Here is a 26,702-nt window from a genome sequence, read left to right as displayed (position 1 = left end):
ATATATATATATATATATATATATATATATTTAAGTGTGTGTATATTTACCTGTCTGTCTGTGTCCACTTGTGGGTGTGCAGTAGAGAAAGAGGTTAAGGACATACGTACATTCATATTCACACGTGTTTTTATAACGTTACTCTCGTGAGTCAACATTTCCTTGGCATTGACAACAAGCCTTGAAGAAGTTCCTGCGCAGCGATACCAAACACAAGCGGAAAATCCCGAAGGGAAAACAGACTTGGCTGATTTATTCCCATTTCTGACGGAGGTCCTTCATAGCTGGGCCATAGTCACCGCGACGACTTAATAATGCACCCAGTGACTGGCACTGTGCCAGGCACAGTGTATAGAGAGAGCGTCAACGCTTTATCGTCGGCGCTCCGAGAAATATCACGTGACTATTATCTCCCCTCGGGGCTATTAAGGGTGATTAAGCGAATTAGTTTCGTTGATACAGTAGTACTTAATCTCTCCGAGTCCCTGCCTGGGGAGCCGACGGGGGAGGGGAACGGGGGAGATTCCGCGTCGTCCTCTTTTCGCTCTCTTTGAGTCGTAATTGTCCTCGGGTGAAATATCTTCCAAGTGGGGAAGTTGGTACATAATTCTAACAATTCAGTTTCAGTTAATTGTGTTTTTCCTTTTTTTTTTTTTATTCTTCAAGAAAGAAGCGAATAAGGTCTCTGAAAAAACGAGGGTGTAGGAATACCCTCAGTTCGTATTTACGTGCATGATGAGTGTGTGTATATTTTCTTATATGCAATACGCGTGTGCGCGCATAGTTACATTCTCGCTTGCATTCACTTGTACACACGGTATGCATATACGTGTATGTTTGTGTTCATACATGTGCTTCATCTGGTATAAGTATTGCCGTCCACCGCCTGTAACTTACACTTCCTAGAGCAACCATGGCGATTTCTTCCACTTTCGCCTTTAGATCCTCGTACTTCATTTTCTTTATTTTCTGAATCTCTATCTTCCTGTGCAACCACTCCAGCTAGCTCTTTTAACTGTCTTATGTGCGGAATGGCCGGAAGTGACCAGGTGTTTAGCTTGACAGACTAAATTTCATAAATCAAATCAAAATTCTCATAAGTTCAAATATTCACTGCGAGAGTACATCATTGTGTAAGCCCGTTCTTGAACCCGTGTGGCAGGGTGAACACTGAGGAGTACATACTGGCCACCAGCCATAAGCTCGTACTTTACATAAAAATGCATTTATTCTCTTCATTTGAGAATCTGTTAGTTATATATCTTGCCTGCACCCATGAATGGGTCTTTTCCATGGATCTCTGAGTCATTCATTCCGTGAAAAAGTGAATGCACCGCATACATGCGCTTGTAAATGGTGCCCTTCCATGCACCCACGAACACTCCTTGCATGAGCTCTCAGCAGCTTCTTGTCGGTTATGCTGTACATGTGAGCTTTGCCTGCTCGCATGAATGTGTCAGCTGGTGCATCCCGTTCCCGAGAATAAGTCCGTGTTGTGAACTCGTCCTATTTATGCAGGAAACTGCATCAGTCCGGTGCCTTTGTAATCGTAAGTAAATCACTGTTCACCTGTGACAATATCCCCTGGAAGCGTTTGTAAGCGTATCCTCCCTATGTTTGAAAGTGCTAGGCGTTCCGTGAAATTCCGCTTAAAGCTGAAGAGAAATGACACACACAGCTTTTGTACCTTTCGTCAGTATTAAATTCCATAGAAAATTGCTATAGCGTAAGAAGCGTTTTATCCATACTGGAGTAATGTATTTAATCTACTCGAGTAATATGTTATCAATGAAAAGCAGTCCAGTAGATTTCCCGGTGCTACACAGCTAGTCAGTGGACTAATTTCTTTTTTTCCTGGGAATGAATAACAAAATCACCTAAACTGCATTCTGGAGGTCAGGAAATATCCTCTGTAATACGTTCCTAAACACCTTTAATTCTCTTCTTAACTGAGTTGTAATATCCCTTTAAAACTGTTCAAGAACGTGATTTATGTGTCTCAAAGTGCCTTATAAAACTTTTTGTTAATGTATTAAAATGTTTTCTGAAACTTATTTTATAAATGCCTAAAAACACCCTTTGAACATTTTTTTTAAATGCGGTGAAATCTTTTCTTTTACATGGCTAAAAGATCCCTTAGAATACCTTCTACATCAGGTTTTAAAACCACCGAAACGCACCGTGAAATGATTGCTGAAACCTTCGTTAACGGCCGAAGGCACCAACATATAAATGTTATTTTCAGTCTTTACCAGGAACAATTTACAAGATACTAATTGCGCAGATCTCGAGTGATTAGAATATAATTGATGTGGCAGCTGTCATTTGCCACCAATCAATAAATATCAGGCTTCCCTTCATTTTCGATTTGATGAGCATCAGACAGTTTAGCCGTGATTGGTCGCATATTAATCATCTGTTATGCTGTACTATAATTAATACTCCTGTTTTTACGTAAGAGAATATGTTCACTTCCGCGTATGTATTTGCATACAGTTTATATACCACTATCTTTTAATTTGCTGTTTTAATGTTTAAGATTATTTTCATTACGTTTCTGTATGACTTCCTAAATTAAAAAAAAAAAAAGCCTCCCGCCGTTTGGCTGAAGGGGGTTAACAGGAGAGAATAAGTAAAAATATGTTGTGCAGAGCTTTGGTTGTTGGGTATGAATATCTTAGAAGGAGGATTATGCTAACACCTAATCTTACCTGCTCAATTTTCTCACCATTATTCTTTTCCAGGATAATTATCAATAATCCTGTTTGTACGACATCAATTTCCTAGGCAAAACTGAGAATAATAGGTAGCTTTGTTGGAGAGGAACCGTGGCCATGAAGTAATTACGACAGGTTAGAAAGTAGAAGAAAAGGTAGACAGAAAATGGACTATAGGTCAATGAAACCAAGCGGTAGTAGTGTATGAAAAATATGTAAAATTCAATGACGGGGTCTCACTTATCATTCATTTATGCTAGTATAGGCCCATGGGAAGTGGAAATGCAATTCATGAGAGCTTCGGTAACGAGAAGAATTTCCAAGAAAAGAGTGAGATATGTTGATCTACAATTGCAAAACAGAAGACAAGAGGGCGTATAAGACAAAGGCTAAGGGTTGTAGGAACAGCTGAACATTAAGAGTACTTTTTCATGTGCTAAGAAGGAATAATAAATCATACCTGAGAGACCCATTTGGTTGAGAAAGGTTAATGAACAAATTTAATCTCAAAATAAAAGACTCAAAATAAAAGACGCAGATTTAGATATTTCGTCTGGAGAGAGCACTATCATGTGTCATTACCATGGGGGTTCTGAAGAGTTGCTGAATATTGACTATAAAACAGAGGCAGTTATGAATGATGCGGGAGAAGGAGGAATTAATGGAAATTCGTCAAAGTTTGTGGAAGTGACTGCAAATGACGGAAGTTGGGAAAGTAAAAGGTTGTAGAATGGAAAATTGCCAGTGTTAATAGGATCGTTGGTGAGATGTTATAAGATGGTTATGATTGTATAATTAAGTGGCTCGCCATGGTGGGTGTGGGAAAAGTTCCTTACGAATTAGTGACTGAAATATTTATTGTTCCACTGTATAAGGGGAAAGGTTACACATAGACTGTGTGAACGATTTATATGGAGTAAGAATGAAGAGGATAAAAATCAGTATGCGATGTAGATGGCCATAAAGAGATTTTTACTGAAGTAATAGAATGACAGTGTGGAAAATATTTAGCTTTGCATCTGGAAGCTTTTTATGCAGAAAATGAAAACTGTGTTAGTATTCTTAGACAGGTGAAAAGTTTGGCTTAAAAAAGGGTCTCAGGCAAAGGTGTGCGAAGCCCCATTGCTTTAACATCTCCAAGGGTGGAGAGCTAAAAGAATTCAGGGCAAAGACTTATGCAGGTGACTGTTTGGATAATAAGAAAGGATAGCATGAACATAGTGTGAAGGCGCTGGTGTCTGCGTGTGCTACAGTGCTAATAGAAGATATATATTTTCATTGGAAATGTCTGGATCGAAATTAGAAATAAAAAAAATTAATCAAATTTTAATAAAATGTTCACTCAGGACAGCAAACCTTCTAAATATTTTCAGCTTGAATTCTTAAAACATAGCAAGAGATTAATTCTCTCAACGAAAGCCAGCCCTCAGCAGGCATGAAAATTCCATTGTAAATTATATTTGTATGAATAATTAGGTGTGATATTTTCCTTCAAACACACACTTTATAACTGACCATTGGCTTTTTTATTATTTTGTTTTCAGTGCATTGTAGCTTTCTTAAACTACATGTACATCGACGTACAACTAAGAATCCTCTTGAATTTCACAGCCTCAACAAAGTTCAAATTGTCAGGCAACAAAATTACCAAAATCCATCAGCGCCAGCATTATGGGAATTATCTGACAAAATTACGTCATCTTATATAAACTTAAATCTCCTGAGCACTGGTGTAGGCCCATGAGCATTTCCATTCTTGAAAATTGCACAAATTCCCCACAGAACAGTAGAACCGTTATTACTTATGCAACATAAATAAAAAAAAAAAAAGGAATTTAGGTATTCATCGTTTCAGAGACTTAATTCTTTAGACAGTAAGATCAAAAATGTGATTTCGGTGACGGAGATGACCGCGAAAATAATATCTTTGACTTGGGTGTGATAAAAAAAGGAACAAAATCATCACCAAAGTTCAACTTAGGTAGCAGCTCTGAGAACGTGAAAACCTCGTTAACGATATCCCTGCTACGCCAGGCACGATCGGAGAGATTTTAAAACACACCACTTGTGTGGAACATGGATGTTTTGGCATGTTTTCACTCACAAGGATTAAAAATTCCATTTTAACTTAACAATTGTTCTTTTCTTAATTTGAAGCTGTAAGAGAAGAAAAACGACCACATAATCATCGGTAAATGTGGGAATGGTAGTTTAACCACAATGTAAAGCTATGCTCAGAACTGATGCTACATGACTGCATAGGATTTCGTTCAAAATTCACGAACTGGCAACTAACATGCTCCATATTTATCTGTTATCTCAATGTGCAAACACGACCATTGCATACAATAAGGCCATAATATGTTTCATAAGAGTGAAATCTGTCATATATTTCAAACCTGTAAGAAAAGTTCACGTGTAGCCAAGTTTCGGAAAAAAAACAGTTACGAAACATTTTCAAAACTTTCGTTCACTCATCGCCGATGCATTTGACAAAAAAAAAAAAGTTAGCATCAAACCTCAGTTCAAATGTTAAATAAAAAAAACGAAAAATTTGTCATAACATTAATATTGATTCCAGTGCAACCATAAAATTTGAAATAATCCTATTTGATTGTTTTTACGCCTCAACGCTGAAAAAATGTAAATAAGTAAATACAAAAGTAGAATGCATCCACTGATATCAACGGGTGAGTAGAGCGTGGGGAAGCAACCATTAGAGCGGCGGCGCAACTGTTGGTGTAACATACAGTAGGTCTGCCTACAATGAGTAATGGCAATGAAATTATCTCGAAATCATTTATTTTATATATATTTGTTAGATGAATATTTGGATTTTCATAAAAAAAATGTTTTAACTTATATTTTTTAACCACTTCAAAAATTATGGCTTACTAGCAAATATTCGCCTATGCAATTATTTTTTTTTGTTTAAGCCAAGATTTTGTTCCTAGGCCTAGGTGTGTTAGATATCTTTACTTATTATAAATATATCGCACTTAGCATTCACATCTCTATATTAACAATTTCTGGCCAGAAAGCATATGAAGTTATCTACACATTCTTGCCCTTCAAGTTACCTTATGAATGAATAAATTATACACCAAAAGCAAGCAGAAGCACTTTTAAGAAAATACTATTGAAAGCCAGTTAAAAAACAAGTATTTCGTAGGCCTTGATATTAATACTAATAGTTATTTCGATTAGCTACCTTCTCCATATAATTAAAATCATCATCTTTTATTCTTCAAAGAACATGTACTCTCTTCAGATAAATTCTTTAGCAACAGAGACTGCATCTCCGACGTCTTAGATTATTTTTTTATGACTATAAATCATTTTGCAACATACAGGCAGCTTGAACATAGCCTAGAACAACATTCAAAGAAAACTTGTAGTAATTCCTATTCCTATTTTGAAAATGTTGTTATGACTGTTGAGTTTATTAGGTTCACAGAGGTAGTTACGTTGACCAGCCCAAGGAACACGTTAGGCGCGCTGTTATTGACGGCACCGCTAACCTTATCACACCATGCCTTGGAGCAAAGCAATGTAAGAAAAAAAATCACTTCAAATCGCGCAGGTTACGAATTATACCAATGCATAAAACGGGATCATATTTATATAACTATAAGGAAAATAGTGCTAGCTGTGAATTCGCAAATTTGTCGATATGCATGATATTAGAAATAAAAAAAAAAGTTTAACATTACTTGGCAATGTTACGTTGAGTGTGAGATTCTGGACGATACAAAAAGAATCATGTCGCGTCAGATTTGGGCATAGATGTACATTGAAAATTCTGCAGATATAACTGGTGTTATGATTTAATAGTAGTTATGCTTGTAACCCTTTCCGTCAAGATTTTCATGTTACTTAGTTGGTCTGGTTATCCATGATTTTAAGAAGGAAACAGAGATGTATACGATTGTTTCTTGTAATTATTATATTCTGACAACTATTTGAACAAAAAATTAGATGAAAAATAGTTCAGTATTTGTTTCAATTCTTTGAGGTACAGACACTGGAGAACATTCATCGTAACTAGTTTAACAGAATCTGAGAGAATAAACATCTTAGAAAAAAAGGCACTTACAACTTCAGCTGTAAATAAACTATGATATCCGAGTTGAGTTCAGGAGACTACAGAAAGCTAGGAGACAATTTAACAACGCAATATATATATATATATATATATATATATATATATATATATATATATATATATATATGTGTGTGTGTGTGTGTGTGTGTGTGTGTGTGTGTGTGTGTGTGTGTGTGTGTGTGTAGACAGCCGGGTTCCGTTATAGTGACAAAAATTGCCTTTTTCACCTGTTTTTTTTTTAGTACAAGTGGTTTTTCCACATTTTTCCGTTATCAAAACTGGATTTTTATTATTATATTTTTTTGTGTGAAAACAACAGTTAACCATCCTTTTTTCAGTGTCAGTTATAGAGCCTTTCTTCTTTTCTTTTCTGTCAGAATGTGTTTGCTTAGACTTTCTCTTTCTTTAATTCCAAAATCAGTTTCCTTCAACTTTATTTCCCCGAGTCCAAATCCATAATTTTTGTCATCCATCTTTCTTTTTCTTTCTGGTGTCGGAATGTGACTGACATATTTTTTGTTCAGGTTCAAAGTCTGATTCATTCATGATTCTTTTCTGTTTAAGAATCTTTTTCCTTCATTTTCCTTCTTTGGAGGCAAGAAAGCGCCTCCCTCCTATGCTCGGATCAGATTCCATCCCTTTTCTTTTTCGTCTTTGGAAATTGCATATTATTAATGAACTCATTAAGCAGTTAATGACAGATCCACTAACAAATGAAACTTTTGGCTGCGCAAACTTACCAAAAGTAGTCTTAGATGAGTAAAAAGTGTGAGTGAGAGTAGAGGTAAAAAGGTTATCGAGTACAGTGGTATTGTAGGACAACTGCTGTCTTGAACGTTCTCAAACACTCAACGCGAATATATGTAGTCTTATTCATTCCTAATAGAGTCACGTATACTTTAAATTCTTAACATGTTCAGCGAAGACAGCGCACTTGTTCTCTCTCTCTTCCTCTTCCCCTCTCACCTTCCTCCTCCTCCTCCTCCTCCTCCTCCTTTCCCTAATCCACCTCAACCCGAGTCGTGATAATCCCCCAAGTCAAAGATGATATCGTTATTCACATTCGAACACAAGCCCTGGTGTCTGGGGTCTTGGGCCTTACAGAGTAGGTATTAGGGGTGGGAGATGGCCGGGGGAGTGGAGATTAGTGTTTGGAGGGTTCTTGGTTATCATGAAGAGTAGGTCAGGTTGGGCGAAGGTTCTAAAATATGTAATTTATGAAGATCTAGGATAGTCTCTCCGTTGCAACGAATTCCCAGTTGTGACAAAGTCGGTTCTTTCTGTGGGAATTTTTATAGCGAAACTCTATAGATATTCGTTTTTTTTTAAGTGTAGACGAAAACCGATTTCTTCATCTTTCTTTACAATGTCAAAAATTTATTTCTTTTTTGCTTTCCATCCACGTTTCTTATTATTTTAGGTGCCGGGATATGGCAATTGCATCTTTTTGTTCAGGTTCAAAGTCTCGTAGACAGTCGGGTTTCGTTAGAGTGAAAAAAATGACCTTTTTCACCTTTTTTTTGTCAGTTTAAGTGGTATTTCCGTATTTTTCCATTGTCAAAACCGGATTTTTATTATTAGATTTTTTCTTGTGTAAAAACTGCATTTAACCATCTTTTCACTGTGTCAGTTTTTGCTGCTAGAGTGTGTTTGCTTAAGTTTTCTCTTCAATTCCAAAATCTGTTTCCTTCAAATTTATTTTCAGAGTCCAAATCTATATTTTTTCTCATCCATCTTTCTTTTACTTTCTGGTGTCGGAATGTAACTATCAAATCTTTTTTTGTTCAGGCTCAAAATCTGATTCATTCATGATTCTTCTCGGTTTAAGAATCTAATTCCTTCATATTCCTTTTTTGGAGGCAAGAAAGCGCCTCCCTCTTAATTATCTCTTACGTTCGGATCAGATTCCCTCCCTTCTCTTTTTCATCTTTGGAAATTGCATATTATTAATGAACTCAGGTCAGGTTGGGTGAAGGCTTTAGAATATGTAATTAATGAAGATCTAGGCGTGTCCCTGAGTTGCAAGGAATGTCCCAGTTGTGACAAAGTCGGTTCATTCTGCAGGAATATCCGATAACAAAACTATAGATATTCAGGGTTTTTTTTATAGACGAAATCTTGTTTCTTCATTATTGTTTACAATGAAAAAAAAATATTTTATTAAGCTTTTCACATATATTTCTATTCCTTTTAGGTGTTGGAATGTGGCAATTAGGTTTTTTATTTTTTATTTATTTATTTATTTATTTATTTTTTTTTTAGGTTCAAAATCTCGTAGGTAGTCGTGATCCTTTATAGTAACAAAAATTAGCTTTTTCATCGGCTTTAGAGTACAAGCGTTGTTTCTCCACATTTTTCCATTGTCAAAACCGGATTTTTAATATATTTTTTCTTGTATGAAAACTGTTTTATCATCTTTTTTCCATTGTCAAAATATGGTGCCTATCTTTTTTTCTTTTTTTTGTCAGAATGTGTTTGCTGAGACTTTCACTTTAATTTTAGAATCTGTTTTCTTCAACTTTATTTTCAGAGTCCAAATCCATAGTTTTTTCTTTCATCTTTTTCTTTCTTTCTGGTGTCGTTGTGTGATTATTAAGTGTTTTTTTTATATATTCAGAATCGGACTCAGTCATGATCTTTCTGGTATTAGAATCTGATTCCTTCATCTTTATTTTTGGGTGGCAAGAAAATGACTTCCTCGCTTTATTTCCAAAGGTAAAATAAGTTTCCTTCACCCTCTACTTCCTTCATTTTAGTTTTCTGTAAAAGAAAACTATTTTGCCGGCTTTGTCTGTCCGTCCGCACTTTTTCTGCCCGCCCTCAGATCTTAAAAACTACTGAGGCTAGAGGATTGCAAATTGGCAACAGTATAGGACAGGTCACCACTGGGCCGTGGCTGAAAGCTTCATGGGCCGAGGCTCATACAAAAAACTCGATTGCTTCGGCGCGTTTTTTACTTGTTTATTTTTAGTTTCAGAAACTAGTAGTCATGTTTATCTTCAAAAGCAAAATCCATCTTCTCATCTTTTTTGTACTTTAAAATCTCGTATTTTCTTCATTCTTTTTTGTGAGAGTCTGTTTTCTGCATTCCGTGTAAGAGGATGCGACATATGTTATGGACTTTAATTGTAATTATTTTTTCTTGAATAAAGGGAAATTTTATTTACAGAAGTTACAAAATATGTTTAGCATAAAATTACCTTTTTAAAAATATGGAAATTGTCCTATACATGGAAGGCAGTGCGTTCATTTTGGTAAACACAAATGTTAACGAATTTATGTATGGCAATTTGCATTAGCCTTTCATGTATACTTACTGAGCATTTTAATTTACCCTTTAATTGACAAAGTTTATTTTCATAAATTCTTTATGAACTGTAGTCTCCAATGGATTTTTTATTTATCTTCCTATGCGTCTATTTGCGCGTGCATTTTTAATATTTCCACAAAAACCAATATTTAGGAAAACTAAATTGATAAAATTCCTTCGTTATTGCATCTAATTGGTCATTTATGAATTTTGGATTCAAGCCTCTTTGATTTCTTCGAAAATAAATTAACAGGTTTGCGTCCCTGACGCACTAGCCTAAACTATGAGTGTATATCCCTTAGACTACCTGAGTTATTCACAGAAAGAATAAATGGCCACACAGTAATTTGTGAATAGAAGGGCTGTTTCTTAGAACATTTGGAGTCCACAGCTTAGCAATAAAAATCTATTTTTAATTTCAGATGAGTCTTGTTAACAGACCGGCAGCAAACAGCAAGACAGTCAAGTAGGCAAACCGATCAAACACCAGAACTACTTCGACGGAGGTAAGAATAAGACCATTTGTTCACTGGAACTGGGAATGCGACAAAGTCCATTTTAAATTCGCTTTCGAAATTTCTTGAAATTTCACCCGTCACCTCGAGAAAGGGTGAATTTTCCCCCCTTCATTCTAAGTTCCTAAGAAGTGGAGAAAAAGAGGAGAAAAACGTGAGACTAAAATTACCTGTAACTTCGATATTTGTAAATAGAAAGTTTGCTGTCGGTTTGATAGCTAGTCGATGTGAACGCCCGGCGAATAAGATACGAGAAAAAAAAATATTGGGAAGCCTTGTCCATTTTCCCCAAAAACTTCCCCTCAGAGGAACGGATTTTTGTGTCATACCTGCAGCTACATTTTTCCTCCTATTTTTGAGCTCTTAGGTTCTTACTTTATTTAAATTGTACTGAAGACTTACCTTGTGATCTGATGCTATATTTGTTATTCATGTTTTGTTTAATCATTCATAATTTTGAAATTTCATTGGTGTTATATTAGAGACACAGCATAATATTTCCTGAGAAAAAATTGTGTTTTGAGTTCTGCGTTTTCCTTATTTTTTTTTTAGCTTCATATGCGCCCAAACAGAGCACATAATATTTAAGAAATTCAGTAAAAACGTTACCGCTTGATTTAAGTGTTTCTAATTTTTAATTAAAACATTTCCATTTCATTATGAAACAATTTACTACAGATTTCTGTTCATGTAATTCACTCCAATCCACTACAAAAAACGGCTTTACTATAGAAACAATAAAAATTAATACCAGCCAAAAATTTTTAACGTCCTCTAAAGAAAAACAAAACACCAGACGAAAGGAGCCAAAGGGAAGGCTTGTATGAAACGTTAATTAATAAAAACAAATCGACTCTATTTAAATTTCTAACATTCCTCGCATATTGACACAACCAGGACCTTGTAAAGATTGAATTTTTCACACGAAGAAGGTTTTGTTTTTTTTACAAGCTAAAACAAATTATGCAAAATGGAAAGAGAACGTCTGAGACTGGCCTAGAGTTGTGTCGGCTCGATTTTCCGTTTTAATTTTTTCTTCTGTTCTTGCTGCTACAAATGTAAATGAAAATACATGTTGTGTGTGTTTGCGAGTGCAAATTTCATTCAGCATACATTGCAGCCTGTATGCGTGCTGAGTCATATCCGACACTTGGATAACATAATTTTCATATGCATAATTTTCACACACACACACACACACACACACACACACACACACACATATATATATATATATATATATATATATATATATATATATATATATATATATATATGTGTGTGTGTGTGTGTGTGTGTGTGTGTTTATGCATATGAAAATTATGTCATCCAAGTGCTGGATATGACTCAGCATACATGCAGGCTGCAATATATGCTGAACGAAATATGCATTCGTATGTATACACGCACACACAAACATATATATATAACATATATATATATATATATATATATATATATATATATATATATATATATATATATATATATATATATATATATATATATATAAATAAATGAAGCAGAGGATTTGGCCCTGACTAGTGTCGTCTATCAAGACTTTTCCAGGGACTGTTACACTGTAAAAGCCATTTACATTGTATATATGCCTATATTAAAGCATAGTACATAAACATGAAAACAGTTAAAAAGGCCCTTAACATCATTACTCATCAAAGTTTTCAAAGATGATTAGTTAGAAAATTGATCTGGAACCCTAGATAGCAGATGGTTGGATATACCATTCTCTAAGAATACCTTAATAAGATAAATTAAAGTTTGTGCAAACGAATATAAGATTATATTTAATAAGAAATATTGCTCTAAAAATTTTGGTATGACCATGGGGAAAACTATCACCTGCACCAGGTATCTTCTGTAGGGAACTCTGAATATTAAGCAGAATATTAAGAATATTAAGCAATACTACTCCAGAAAATATAAAATGGTTTAGATGTAGTGACAAAATAAATCGTATTTGACCGAGTACTAAAAACGTTAACATATTCTTAGATACATTAAATGAATCAGCGCTATCAATAAAATTCATTATCGAGATGGAAAATGAATTTTGCCTTTCCTTTTTGGATTAGCCGATTCCTAGAGTCAGTAATTTTGAAAAATTTAGTGTACACAGAAAGCGTAACAATATTTCCGCATATATTCTGTTATATACCGGGCGCATCAGTAAAGTTAAAAAATCGCTGTTCACGTTGATGTTTTTCAGAGCATCACATATATGTAGCCTTGAATGTATTGACGATGATATTGATGTTGATTGATTATAAGGCAAGCGGCTATTTTTAAGGTAATAAAAACAGAGAAACATATTATTCAAAAAATGCCCTTGTACTGCTAAACTGCAATAACTTTAAAGATAATGCCTCTCTGCTAGAGAACTTTTATGTAAATGTGTCAATTAAGAACACTGTTACAATGAAAAATGCTCTGATTAAGAACTCTCCTGACCGTACCAGCGGACGTATACATCAAAGCCCATGTAATTATTGTGACAAATCTACGTTTGTGAAACTGATAAATCAATGGACAAAAGAATTTCAAACCATCAAAACCGTGTAAGAGATGCACAAAATACGGGTGAAGTTTTTGTTTATGTTGAAGATAATAATCAGGTTACTAACCGGCCAGGCGTTAAGCAAATCGATATATTCTACCAATAGCATGTCTGAATGAAATATACGTTAGATTTATAAATGAAAGTTTTACCAAAAATATAAATAACAGCGTATGAATTTATAAACTCCCTCCATGTATTCCGAAAGGAATATGTTAAGGAGCCTAGTTAAGACTGGGTTCAAAGACAGCCAAAGAATACGATTGCTATTTTTCAGTAAGAAATAATCCTGATCAGGTTTTCTGTGAAAACAAGATTGTAAAAAGCTCATCTTCTCTCACCCGGAAAAAGATTGGCTTTCTCGCAAGCGTCGACGGTCTTTCTTGACTGTATGTTTGTTTGTATGTACTGCGCTTTCATCCTAACATATATGAAACGTAAATTTCTTCTGTCATGTAGTAATCCTTTTTAATATCTCACAACAGGCAAAACCAATCTCTTTCATTTCTCAGTGGTCTCTTGCTTCTGCGTCGTATGTCCCTTTGACATGCACACACACACATATATGTTTGTGTGTATATATACATACATATGTACATATATGCAGTATGTATGTATATATATATATATATATATATATATATATATATATATATATATATATATATATATATATATATGTATATATATAACAAGCTGTGTTACTTAATAGCATATTTCATAATGTTTTTTAACTTCCAAACCATTATCTGAATCTTATATACTGTGTATATATATATATATATATATATATATATATATATATATATATATATATATATATGTGTGTGTGTGTGTGTGTGTGTGTGTGTGTGTTTGGTTTGTGTAGGCGTGTTCTATAGAAACAGTCTAATATTTTTTTGCTAGGGGAAACCAAAATTTTAAAAATATATATTTTAGGCTTGCACCACCTTCAAAATAAAAGTCGCCATTTTTCTTCATAAGTATGCTGGGTTGTCACTCTGTATAACTTTGGGTGAAGTCTCTGAAAAATGATGAATCTTTCTCTTTCTCGATGATAAAGTTTGGCAAATACTCTCCCGGGGAAATTTCTTCCTCGTTGTCGACCAGTGCAGGAATAAATCGAGTTTCGCGTGATCCTAAATTTATTCCCGATCAGTTGTCATTCAGGGTATTCCAGTCGACTTTTAAGAATGCGTTTAAGGCCTGTTATAGATTTAAATCCCTTGTTTAATAGGTTCGGTGGATATAGAACAGCCATGCAGCGAATGCACAACTTCATGATTTCTTAATGTTTTTCGAGACGATTTTCACAGAAATTCTTTTGGAAATTCTTTTACAAAATTAGATGAAGAATAATTGCTCCTTTCTCTCCTTTTCACAATAGACTCCGAACCAGGATCGGAAAGAGGAATGTCTTGGCATAATTTCGTGCTAGGAGCGATTGCTATTTTGCCCTTTTGTGAAAATTTTTTTACCCTACTGCAGTTATGAAGGTTTTTGGAAAACCAAATATCATTAGATAAGACAGGTATTTTTATAGGAAATTCTTGATTCGTTTCGCAATAGTGCAAAACCAGTGATCAAACAATAAAATACAAAGAGCTAAAAGGGCTTCAGAAACTGGTGCAATGCGTAACTAAATTTTAATATAACTAGACGATAAAAATGTTCCTGTAATGCTTCTCCACCCCAATAATCACTACTATAATATTTATTCTTGAGTCAAAATAGCATAGTTTTTCTGACTTTTTTAAACTTTATTTTTTTCACATATTTTCACCTCCATATTTATTTATATCACGTTTATTTCCCATTTTTATATCGCTCATCTAGTGCCTATCTATCGATTTTGACAAACATGGCACAAGGTGTCCTACATCGTCTGGTACAAGTCCCCGATATCCTTTGCCAAATTTCCTGAACACATTCCACATAAGTTGATGCCTCCACATCCCTAATCCTTGCTCCCTTTTTGCTGAATACAAAAGCTGCCTAGTTCATTATCTCGACACATCACGTGCCCTTGTGGAAGCAGCGGTCGTCCTTAAGGCTATTATTAATCTCTGAAGGGAGGACATCACCTCCCAAGCTATGTCCGACAGGTGTGGCAACAGTGCAGGGGCGAGGTGTGCCAGAGGAGCCATAAAAATTCAGTGTTTCCGTTTCTGGATGGGAACCTAGTGCTGCAAAGTTTGCAGCTTGTAAGTCTAATGTCGAGGTCCACCCGCTCTATCTCGTTCCTCCAGCGATAAAGGTCGCTGGATGACCAAGTGCAAATTATTCATGCCACTGCTGAGTTTTTTGATTTCCATAGGAGAGCTGTTACAGCACTAACTAAAACTAAAAAAAAAAAAAAAAAAAAATACAAAAACTTTGCTGCAAACACCATTAGTTATTGAAGCTTCAACATGAAGCAGTCATACTACTGATAAACATCTTCTTTGGGGCAAATAAGGCTAAATCTAACCTTTGATATCAGAGGCAAAACACAGAATACCCCATAAGTACCCAGTGTTGTCATTCCCTCACAGTTTTATTTTTTCTAGTTGATACTCAAAGATTAAAAGTTGTATTTTTTCTAAAGAAAGTGTCATCCATTCCCGTGTGACAATCACAGTAAATTTGCTGCTACTTAAAGTAAATCGAACTTTTCCACGTTATTTGGTTAAAAATAATTCTTTTGAAGGTATATACTCGATAATCTTATAAAAATTCAAGGTATTTGCAGCCATTCCTCTGATAAACGTCAAAGGCTATAAGACATTCTTTTGCTGGTTCTTCTGATGTCGTGGAATTCCTACTGTGATGGATACAGTACCTTGCCTTTTCACTAAGGTCAACACAGTAAAGTTCTTATATAGTTGTTTTAACCACGTTTTTGTGAGACTTTGATACCTGGTTCCATTGCAAGGGGTTTTCACCACAATTCTTATGATGATCCATATGTGAATATGCAATCAAAATCATTTTTGCCAGCTTGTTTTCCTTTATAATATCTTAAAAATATCTTTATTTGCTTTCACTAATGAGATAAAACCTACCATAGACTATAACTAAAATCTCACTTGACCTATTATCGTCACCAGCGATTACGGCTGCTACGTTTAGCGAACACTAAATGTTTTGTTTTTATTACTGGTACCGCAGAATTAAAACTGAACTGAAGAAACTTACAAAATAATATTCTTAATAAATAATATTTTTTCAGAAGATTTCTTCCTAAGTAACACAAAAACTGATTACGTTAGGAACAATAAGAATAAATGATCTCGACATAATGCAATTTTTAAAAATTTTGCGCCCAGCAATATACAATATACAACTAAACAATTCCTCTTCTGAAAACTTAAGAGTCCCTCACTTTGCCAGATTAAAAAAAAAAAAAAAAAAAACGTACTCGCAACGCAATAACGAAAAAAGGTGTCCACTGATAGCGCGAACTCAGACCAAAAATGAAAATGAACTACAAATGTAAATGAGAATGCTCAAAATTGCTGCACAGAAATAGGAAACCATGTTAACTTGAGAGAATTAAGAAATGATAAGCACAAAAAGACACCTTCAAATATACAAGGCTTTGCTTAAGAATTAAAAGGTTTCAAAGTAAGGGATGAAAATTGTATGAAAAATAGATATAAAAGTATGAGGATATATTATATATATATATATATATATATATATATATATATATATATATATATATATATATATATATATATATATATGTGTGTGTGTGTGTGTGTGTGTGTATGTATGTATGTATGTATGTATGTATGTATATATGTAAATATATGTATGTATGTATGTATATATTTTTATTAGGTATATATATATATATATATATATATATATATATATATATATATATATATAGAATCTACTGGTCACTTTTTACTAGTAAACTGTATTGACCACAGCGTCCTCTTCACTTGTCGAATTTTTCGCAGTGCGAAGAATGCTAGAAGTAAAGGGCATTGTGGCAATTACAATTACACACACACACACACACACACACACACACACATATATATATGTGTGTGTATGTATGTATGTGTGTATGTATATAAAGTAGTTGGAAATTCGTATTTTCCATCCATTAAAGGCTTCGGAACGGGATAAATAGTGAAGAAAAGAGTTCACTTAATTATGTGTTAGGACAGGGACGAGGATTCTAATGTGCCGCAGCTGATCGATATGATTACGAATGGAGTGTTACGAGAAGTCAGAGAAAGAAGAGTTATAAAAGCAAAGTTGCAGGATTAGTAAATGAGTCATGAATTGGGTGGGGAACGGATGATGTTTGCAGATGATGCAACGCTGACTAAGGATAGTGAAGAGAAACTGCAGAAGCCAGTAGAAGGTCTGGGCAAGAGTAAGGTCATGAGGGTGAATGGAAACCAGAAAGCTAGATAAATGAGTTAATACAGATGATGGAATAATGATAGCCATTCATTTGCAAATGTATTCGTAAGCAAATATAACATGATGACAGGATGAAAGAGAATTTGAGTCGCAAGAAAGTAAGCAGGGTGTGTACAAATGACATGAGGTGTTTGTGAATGCAAAGGTTAGAATGAATGTTGAGTGTGGATAAAACAGAAAAGTGAAGCTGTTGGGATGATCTGTTCGCGCAATATTTGTGCCATGAGAGGGAGAAAAGTCGGGATATGTAGAAAAGGTTGCAAAATATTTAGTGGGAATGAAGGGAAAATTCTGAGTGTTTTTCAGACAGTTTGTTTGTGCGGAAAGAACGAAGGACGATGGGTTGGTGAAAAGAGTTTATAGCATGGAACTGTTAGTAGAGAGGAGGAGAGGAATGCCTACAAAATTCTGGATAAACAGTAAGAAGATCGCTGGAGAGAAAGTACCCTGATCTCCAGGGAAGAATGTGAGTACGTGCAAGAAAGACGTGAATGGCGCAGCGTGAGTAAGGGGTTCGACATAATCTTGATGGCCCTACTGTGTAGGTGTATGAAATGGTTCATTCGAAAGTTTACGTCACCGAGGTCAGCTACGATTCAGTAATTAGTGTGAATGTGTCAGCGGCAGAGGAATTGTTTTTTATTGAAATTTATAGACAGGAAAATAATCTGCATTCCAGAAAGCTAATTGGATATTACTTTAATGAAAGACGCTTTTACTGCAATTATGTATAAGTGATTCTTCAAAACATTCTGGTTTATATGAGGTCGCATGATGAAAAAGTTAGGAAAGAGGTCAACGAACGGTTCGCGTTGCAGAAGAATTACTGCGCATGAACAATGTATTTACACCTTTCGATAGCAAGTCTGCATTGTTTTCCAAATGCAACAACACGAGAAAACAACAGGAAAACACAAAGGGCGTTGTAGGACAACAGCATCTCGACACCCGGCGCTTCCGAAAAAACAATGCTACAATCTCACTTAAAGAAGAAAAACAGAAGCCTGCATGCTGATCCTCTCTCTCTCTCTCTCTCTCTCTCTCTCTCTCTCTCTCTCTCTCTCTCTCTCTCTCTCTCTCTCCCATTCTGGAAACAATCACCCTTTTCCTCGCCAAAGATCTCTATGGCAGTTGTACAGATGTACCGTACATCTGAGCGTTCGTTACGGGGAATAATCGACAACAATGTTCTTCTGTTCGTTTCAGTTACACCAATTTCATCCGGGTGTTGGAAATCCCTGTGATAACGCCGAGTCCTCTGTTGATGCCGTTTTGCTTTTTTTTTTTTTTTTTTTTTTTACTTAAGGGAAAAATCTGGCTTCAGAGCCGCAAAACTGATTCCTATTTTTCACATCAGGGGAAAACAGGCGTTGCGAGAGAATTCCATAGCTGATTAATGTATAAATACAAAGTCAAAAATCTAGGGTCTATGATGCCTGTCACATAGAAAAATCTAACAGGTAACAGAGTTAATTAATATTGAACGAAAATTGATAGGTAGGTAGAATGACAATATGTTGTCTTGTAGATAGATAGATAGACTGATAGATAATTCTGTTGCAAAATGCTCAGGTCAGGACGGGCAAGGGCTACCAAACCCCGAATGGTCTTGCCAGAAAAGTACCAAGCCGTACCGTTTGTGAACATACATATAGCCGTGGAGATCGTAGATGTCTACTCTTTTTTGCTGTTCTCTCCAGTAGAGCCTTGCCCCCTGGAATTGCCTACTGTAGAGGACCTCTACTTTCTTCTCTACGGTAGTACGTAACTGATTTGTTTTTTGTCTCTGGCGGAACTTTTATCTACTGTTATTGTATTTCGATGTTCAAAACATGTTTTGGTGATATTCTTTTAATAAGGCCTGGTGGTGGAGATAGAGTTTGGCTTTTGACTTAGCTCTGTCTAGAAGGACAGAATCATGAAAACCTCCCAAGATAAGAAATCAGTATCACGTGCTAGGGATGGTAATCATACTGAGTAAAACAGGTATATCCATATAATACTCCTGTATACTACACAGATAGTTTCCGGGAATTAGAGAAAATGTTATATTCTCACAAAATCTTTCGAGCAAGGAAATGCAGGATAACAAAGTGTACTTCATACACCATCAATATGATGCAGTTATAAAATCACTTGAATATTGTCATTACTTCTGAGACAGGCACGCTAGTCCCCATCCACGCTGAAACTGATAGAAATTTGAAGAGAATACAAGTAGCAACTTTAATAAGAAGGTAGAGGGAATGTGCGACTAAGAGTGAAATTAATCTTTGTATTATTAAATTGAACTAAATTTCGTCCATCAGATGTAGAGATACCCTCAGAGCCTCATTTATAACATAACGCTTTACGAAGACAGAGAACAAGATCCAAAGAGGACTGGGGAAAAAATAGGATGTTTGTTGCAGACCAAAATAATCTGCACATTATTAATTGCAATAAAAGAAAATAAAAAGAAAAGAAAACAGATCCCCGAGAAATGCAACTGGATATAGTATAAAAGAGAGGTGTACTACCGTCGCCTGCAACAGAAATTGATATAGCTGTGTAGTACTGCGATCACCATTTCGAATTCGTTTACCTTGCAACAAATACCTTCACCTTTATCTTTCCTATGTCTTGCGCTTTCTAGAGTTTTAACAGCCCACAAGTAACATTTCCATCTCACCTTCAGTCTAAAACATTTTAAGTTGTCGATTTTTTAACATCACATATGAAAGTCAAAACCAGTACTCGAGTAAATTTTATCAAGTTTAAACACTTATTCGTTACCCAAGTTATCTTGCATTGAATTATCAAGATTCTAAAAGTTGCAACTGATATAAAATAGCTTTTGTAGCTGTCTATGTTTTAAGGTACTTATGTAAAGGGTTAAAATCCAACATTCCAGCAACCCCTCATGTCACTGGAAGAATAGGGACCGGCCTTTAACTTTTGTGACAAGAACTTTTTGGAACTCCTTTGGAGCCGGCGCCACGTTGTATAATTGCCACTCATCTGGAACAATGCCCTTTAAAAAACAACAATAAAAGTGATGAGTCCGGGGGAAAAGAACCCCAGATCATCTATTCTTTCTCTTTCTCGAACACTTGAGCCTCATCTATCCCCTTCACAGCTGCTGTAAATTTTATGTATCGAGACGGCTAAAGTCTTTTCCTATTTTTTCCTTTTATCGGAAACCCGTGAACTTTTATTGCGTAGGGACATAAATGCTCGAGGGATAAAAGGGCTTATTTTCCTCTGCAAGTTTGCAAAGATGTCATAGCTGATAACAGGTGACGAGGTCAGCCCGGAAGCTGAAGTCAACTTTTAGGACTCGATGTCTTTCAGCCTGATGATAATATATTGATGAGATTTTATAGACCAATAGGTTTCTTACATCAAGTCCTTTAGGCTTCAACAAAGAATTGCCACTTCAGGAGATCTTAAATTGCCTAAATGACCTTCTAATGTCTTCTAGATTGAAGCAAATTTATATTTAAAGATATATATATATATATATATATATATATATATATATATATATATATATATATATATATATATATATATATATATATATATATATATATATATATATATATATATATATGTATAACGTTAAATTATACCTTTCGCTTATTTACCGAGTTTGTAGCGCGAGATATGTCATAAGTCTTCCTGTCTTCTAATCTGGACGAAAATTTATTTGAAGTAGATTTTTGTCTCCATCGGATCTTTAATACTTGTGGAACAGTACTTCAGATCCATGAATTACATATTCTTTCACTCCCACGGGTCTCTTCATTTTGCATCTTTTATTCATGACAGCCATAAGGTGATTGCATCCAGCCAGACGTATTTCCCAGTCAAATGTAGGCTTATCTTTAAAAGGTGGAGACAGCGTCTGCATTAGGCCTAACCCTTATGCCTACAACCAATAATGGAAAGTATATTGCGGCGAAGAGGTGAGAGTGGCTGGTGTGCATTAAAGTGATTAAGTGATCACAATGATTATAATTAGCGAGGACATCCTCTCTCTCTCTCTCTCTCTCTCTCTCTCTCTCTCTCTCTGATCCTGACTGATAAATGACACAAGCGCAAGCCATCTATTTTATATTGCTCTTCTTGTCTGCCTGTCTATCCATATATTTCTAACTTGATTACTGACTAGAAAAAGCTATATAAGTCGCATCTCTCTCTCTCTCTCTCTCTCTCTCTCTCTCTCTCTCTCTCTCTCTCTCTCTCTCTCTCTCTCTCTCTCTCTCTCCATACAATACAATAAGCACACTGTTTACACAGTCCCTGTTGAACTTGGTGGAACAGATGTAATGCTTCCTTAAACAGAAGTTTATGTAAACCTTAAATGCACTGCAAACCCATTTGAGTTTTTCCACAAATAAAAACAAAACTTTTCGGGAGAAATGAGTAGAGGAATAGTATGGCTTTTTGTGTAGATATCAGATGTGTTGCCTTTGTGGTTACTTGATTATTTATTGATTATTTAAGTGTTACTTCGTAGGTTAGTATGCAAAAGAAAAACACACACACACCCACATAAATATATATACGTATTATATACTATAACTATCAATATATCCATCTACCAGTCTATCTGTTTAAATAGAGATATATAGATTGGTAGATGCATAGATAAATATATCATTTACTATTACTCCCAAGAGGAGGTTGCTCTGGAAAAAATAAGACAATAGTTGCAGCCGGATTCACCCTCTGAATATTGAATCAAGCTGAACCCCTGCGCAGACACGCATAGCTAATCTCCCTGAATATCGAGCTACCCACACACTTCGCTACTCACCTTTCTCTTGCACATCCCATAATACGTGATGCTTATTGAAACTATTATTTGTCCACTCCGTCTGTACATCACTCTTTAGGTCTTCCTCTCCTCTTTCCTTAAAACACCGGAATTATATTATCATTCTACCACATCATCACTCTCCACTGAATTTAGTGCAGATCATCTTAGAACTGTCTGACCCCTCCGTCTATATTTTCTTATACACTATATATATATTTTATATATATATATTATATATTATATATATATATATATATATATATATATATATATATATATATATATATATATATATATATATATATATATATATATATATATATATATTAGCGATATTAGAAGGCATGAGTTAGAGGCAGCGTCTACTCATTTATTCATAACAACAGAAAGGTCAAGCGCTCTTGAGAGCGGAAATGTAGTGCCTGACACGAGACTAAAAAGATAGAAATTAACATGCAGTCAATTGTGTTTGTTCGAGAATAGAGAATGGTACATGATTTTATATACAAGTTGCTAACAAAGTTCCGATAGATATAGCTGGAAAGCTGACATTATATTGCCTCTGTTAGGAATAATACATTTGACATGACATGATTATGGTTGACAGTGTACATAAAAAGATGCATGATGTTGGATGTGTTTCTTATATGCATGTGTTTGGCATGTATGTCAGGAGATGCTTGTTGTGAGGAGCAGATGTCTGTAGGGTGTGTTCAGACAACCAGGTAAGATAGACGATTTTGTAGGTCCGTGTGTGACCCTATAGGACACCCCCCTTAGAGAGGCCTGCAGTTGTAGGTTAGCATCTGGGAGGTATGCTAGTTTGAGGTGATCGATGAAGACCCAGATAGTCCTGCCGTCAGCTGTCATCTGGTAAGCCTTGTCTTTTCATTGGATGACCCGGTATGATCCCAAGTAGGTGGGGGGAGAGGGATGGCTGTGTGTGTATCCACTCATATGAATGCATATTTTACGTTCTGCAGTTTGTTTTGGACATACACTTTTCTGGCCATGTTGTAACTAATCTTGGCCAGCATGATTCGCTCTAATGCTTTACGGATGTTGGATGGGGATGTTGGGCTCGTTGGATGTTGAAAGATGTCTGCTGGCAGTGTTAATGCTTGCCTGTATAGGGCTTCTGCTGGAGATGCATCAAATGCAGCATGTGGTGATGTTCTCAGGCCCAGTAGGACACAAGGTACTCCTTTCTCCAACTCCTGCCTTGACATCTGTTGGTGAGTGATGCTTTCAATGATCGCTGTAGCCTTATAACGATGCCGTTGGGTTCTGGATTGTATGCCATCGTGTGTACTATCTTTACCCCCTGTCATTTGTGATGATCTGTGGGACTCCATGTTGCTTTCACACAACTCTCCACCATTTGTTGCCATATCTGTATTGCTTTTGGCCACCTGGCATTTCTGTCGATGAAAGTGAATAGATATCTGTACTCCTTGGCGGGGGGTAGGGGGCCCACTACGTTGATGTGAATGTGGGCGAGCCAGTAGTGTATTGAGTGGAACTCTCCTATTCTGCTCTCTACATGCCTTGTTATTTTTGATGTCTGACACGGAAGGCATTCTCTCGTCCACTTGTTGATGTTAGCTTTCATTCCCCACCAGGTGTACAGTTCTGCTACAATTCAGGCAGTTGCTCAGCCTGATGGGTGGGACAGGTTGTGACCTGCTACCAGGTAGTGGCGAGAGCATCTGGTATTTGTTTCACAGGCGATGGTCATCTCTCCTTTGTTGATGGACAGGTCACTCCACGTGAGGGTGGGATTGTCCTGACGTAGTTGCTGTAGGTTCCACATCATCTTTTTGCACTTCTGCTGTTTCAGGATAGGCTATCCCGATCTGGATGGTGTTGGTGCAGTTTCTCAATGGTGCATCACCCATGGTTTTTGAAGACCCCTTCATGTACTTGATGGTGCAGGAGTGTTCAGCTATTGCTGACAGGTGATGCTGCTGTTGTGCTGACCTTGTGTCTGTGGTTTTTGTGAAGGCTTGCACTAAGGGTTGGTGGTCCGTTTGTATGACGAACTGCCGTCCTTCAAGCATGTGGTGGAAGTGGTGGATGGCTTTGTGGACTGCCAGCAACTCTCTATGAAATTTGGAGAACTTTTGTCCGGCTGTCATTAACTTTTTGCTGAAGAACGCCAGCAGTCGATGACCATCATTTGTATCCTGCTCCAGTACCACGCGCCCATTGCCATGTTACTTGCATCAGTTGTCAAAGTGAGGAACCTATGGGGGAGAAGAAAGATTAATGTGGCTGCAGAGGTTATTGCCAACTTTGCTGATAAAAATGCATTATCTTGAATATTTGACCAACAATTTTTGGGTTTTACTTTTAAACAATTGTATATTGGACTCATGATTTTAGCAGTATTGGGTATAAATCGATGATATTAGTTAATTAGTCCTGAAAATTCTTGTACTGTTTTGATTGTGGTTGGTGTCAGGAAGTCGGTGATTGCTCTTACTTTTGCTGGGAGGGGTTTGATGTCGTCTGGGCTTATTTGATGTCCCATGAATTCCACCATTGTTTTTGCCCGCTCGCATTTATCTTCCCTTACTACAGTCCGTTTTCTTTGAGTATTTCTAGCACCCTTCTGATGTGTTTTAGGTATTGCTTGAAGTTGGGGCTAAACACGAGGATGTTGTCGACATAAACAACGCAGAAGGGAAGATCGCCTGGAAGCTCGTCCATTAGTCTTTTGAAGGTTGCCCCCACGTTCCAAAGGCTGAAGGAACTGTAACTGAGCATGTAGGTGCCAAAGGGGGTGATAATTGCTGTCTTCTCTGTCCTTTGCTACTGGAATTTGGAAGTGTCTCTTAAGCAGATCTGTTTTTGTGAAGACTTTAGCTCCAATCATTTGGGTGGTGATGTCTGCTACGTTCAGCGAAGGGTATCTGTTGGGCTTTGTTTTAACGTTTAGCCACCGATAGTCTCCGCACGGCCACCATGTTCCATCAGGTTTTGGTACCATGTGGAGGGGGATGCCCATGGGCCGGGAGCTTTCTGGCATATTCCTGCCGTCTCCATTTCCCTGAATACTTGTTTGGCATAGGCAAGGTTTTCTGGGGCCAAACATCTGAAGTGGTGCTGGATGTTGTGCTTTGCTGGTCTAGTTAAGTCGTGCTGCAGTTTGTCTTTGAAGACCTCTGGGAACTCCTGTAGGAGGCGGTGTATTTCTGGCAGTGGGGTGGCTGATGCAATGGGTATGGTTTGTCGTATCTGCTGTTGTAGTGATGATACCGGGGCAGTTTTCGGGATCGGTTGTTTTGATGCTACATCCACCAGCAGGTTCTGTTCTTTTAGGAAATCTGCTCCTAAAAGTGCTAACATTACGTCTGCCCATTGAATGCCAGTATCATGGTCTGCCTCCCATTTGTCTTGAGTGGCGCTCCGCTAGCGGTGGATACATGGATGTTGGTGGGTGGGGCGGAGTTGAGTCGTTTGTGCAGGCTGGCTGGCATGAATGATTTGCATGTCCCGGTGTCAACGAGGAATTCTGTGTTCGACTTCTCGCCCTTTATGAAGAAGCACATTGAGCCCTTGTGTTCGTACCTGGAAGAAACACAGCAGAAAGCAGGTGCAGTTTCTCTTATGAGGCAGTCGGTCTGCTCACCGCTGATGTTTAGTTGTTTGGGTCGCTGATGCGACCCTCTTGCATGTTTTTTGAGAATAGTCAGCCTTTGTCACATTTGCGGGCCTTTCTTCTGAACTTCCGATGGAAGAAGCACATTCCCTCTGGTGGTTCATTTTTATTCTGCGTGGTCTTTCCGTTGTTGAATTGTTTGGGGAAGCACTGCTTTTGGATGGAGGCAGCTGGTCCATCTGGGTTGCTGTCGGATTCCATGTCGGTTGACTTCTGGGACCATCATGTTGCTGCTGCTATGGGTGGCTGGATGGGCTCCGCTGTTTTGTGGGCCATGTGTACTGTGTCTACCAGTCTTAGGAATTCCTTAATGGGCATGGTGGAGGTGTTGGGCATGGCCGCCACAGTTTGGCGGGGCAGTTTTGTGAGGAGGATCTCTCTCATAAGGTCCAGGGTTGACTCGGGTTGGCCGTTTGCAGCGGGCAGCATTACCAGGTGCTGTAATTGCTTGTAGAGGTGTGGTGGCTGTTCATCTTGTATGGCTGCCCCCACGTTGTGCAAGAACTTCTTGGCTATTATGGCGAGTGGCATGCTGAATGATGACTTCAGCTGGTCCTTCAGTGGTTCGTAGGTAACAGGGCTTT

At 36.8% G+C, this 26,702-nt stretch overlaps 1 long non-coding RNA gene across 1 annotated transcript in view; it reads left to right on the top strand.

Annotated features, from left to right (window-relative positions):
- The window catches only part of LOC136838311 (uncharacterized), a 318,032-nt gene extending 307,236 nt beyond the window's left edge, over positions 1–10,796 (top strand). The window contains exon 4 of the long non-coding RNA XR_010852931.1: positions 10,555–10,796. This is a non-coding gene — a long non-coding RNA (uncharacterized lncRNA). The remainder of the gene's footprint in view (positions 1–10,554) is intronic.
- Positions 10,797–26,702: the final 15,906 nt, after the last annotated feature.

The sequence above is a fragment of the Macrobrachium rosenbergii genome, chromosome 4, assembly GCF_040412425.1.
Source record: "Macrobrachium rosenbergii isolate ZJJX-2024 chromosome 4, ASM4041242v1, whole genome shotgun sequence".
Classification (NCBI taxonomy): domain Eukaryota; kingdom Metazoa; phylum Arthropoda; class Malacostraca; order Decapoda; family Palaemonidae; genus Macrobrachium; species Macrobrachium rosenbergii.
This window is presented reverse-complemented; position numbering and strand designations above follow the sequence as displayed.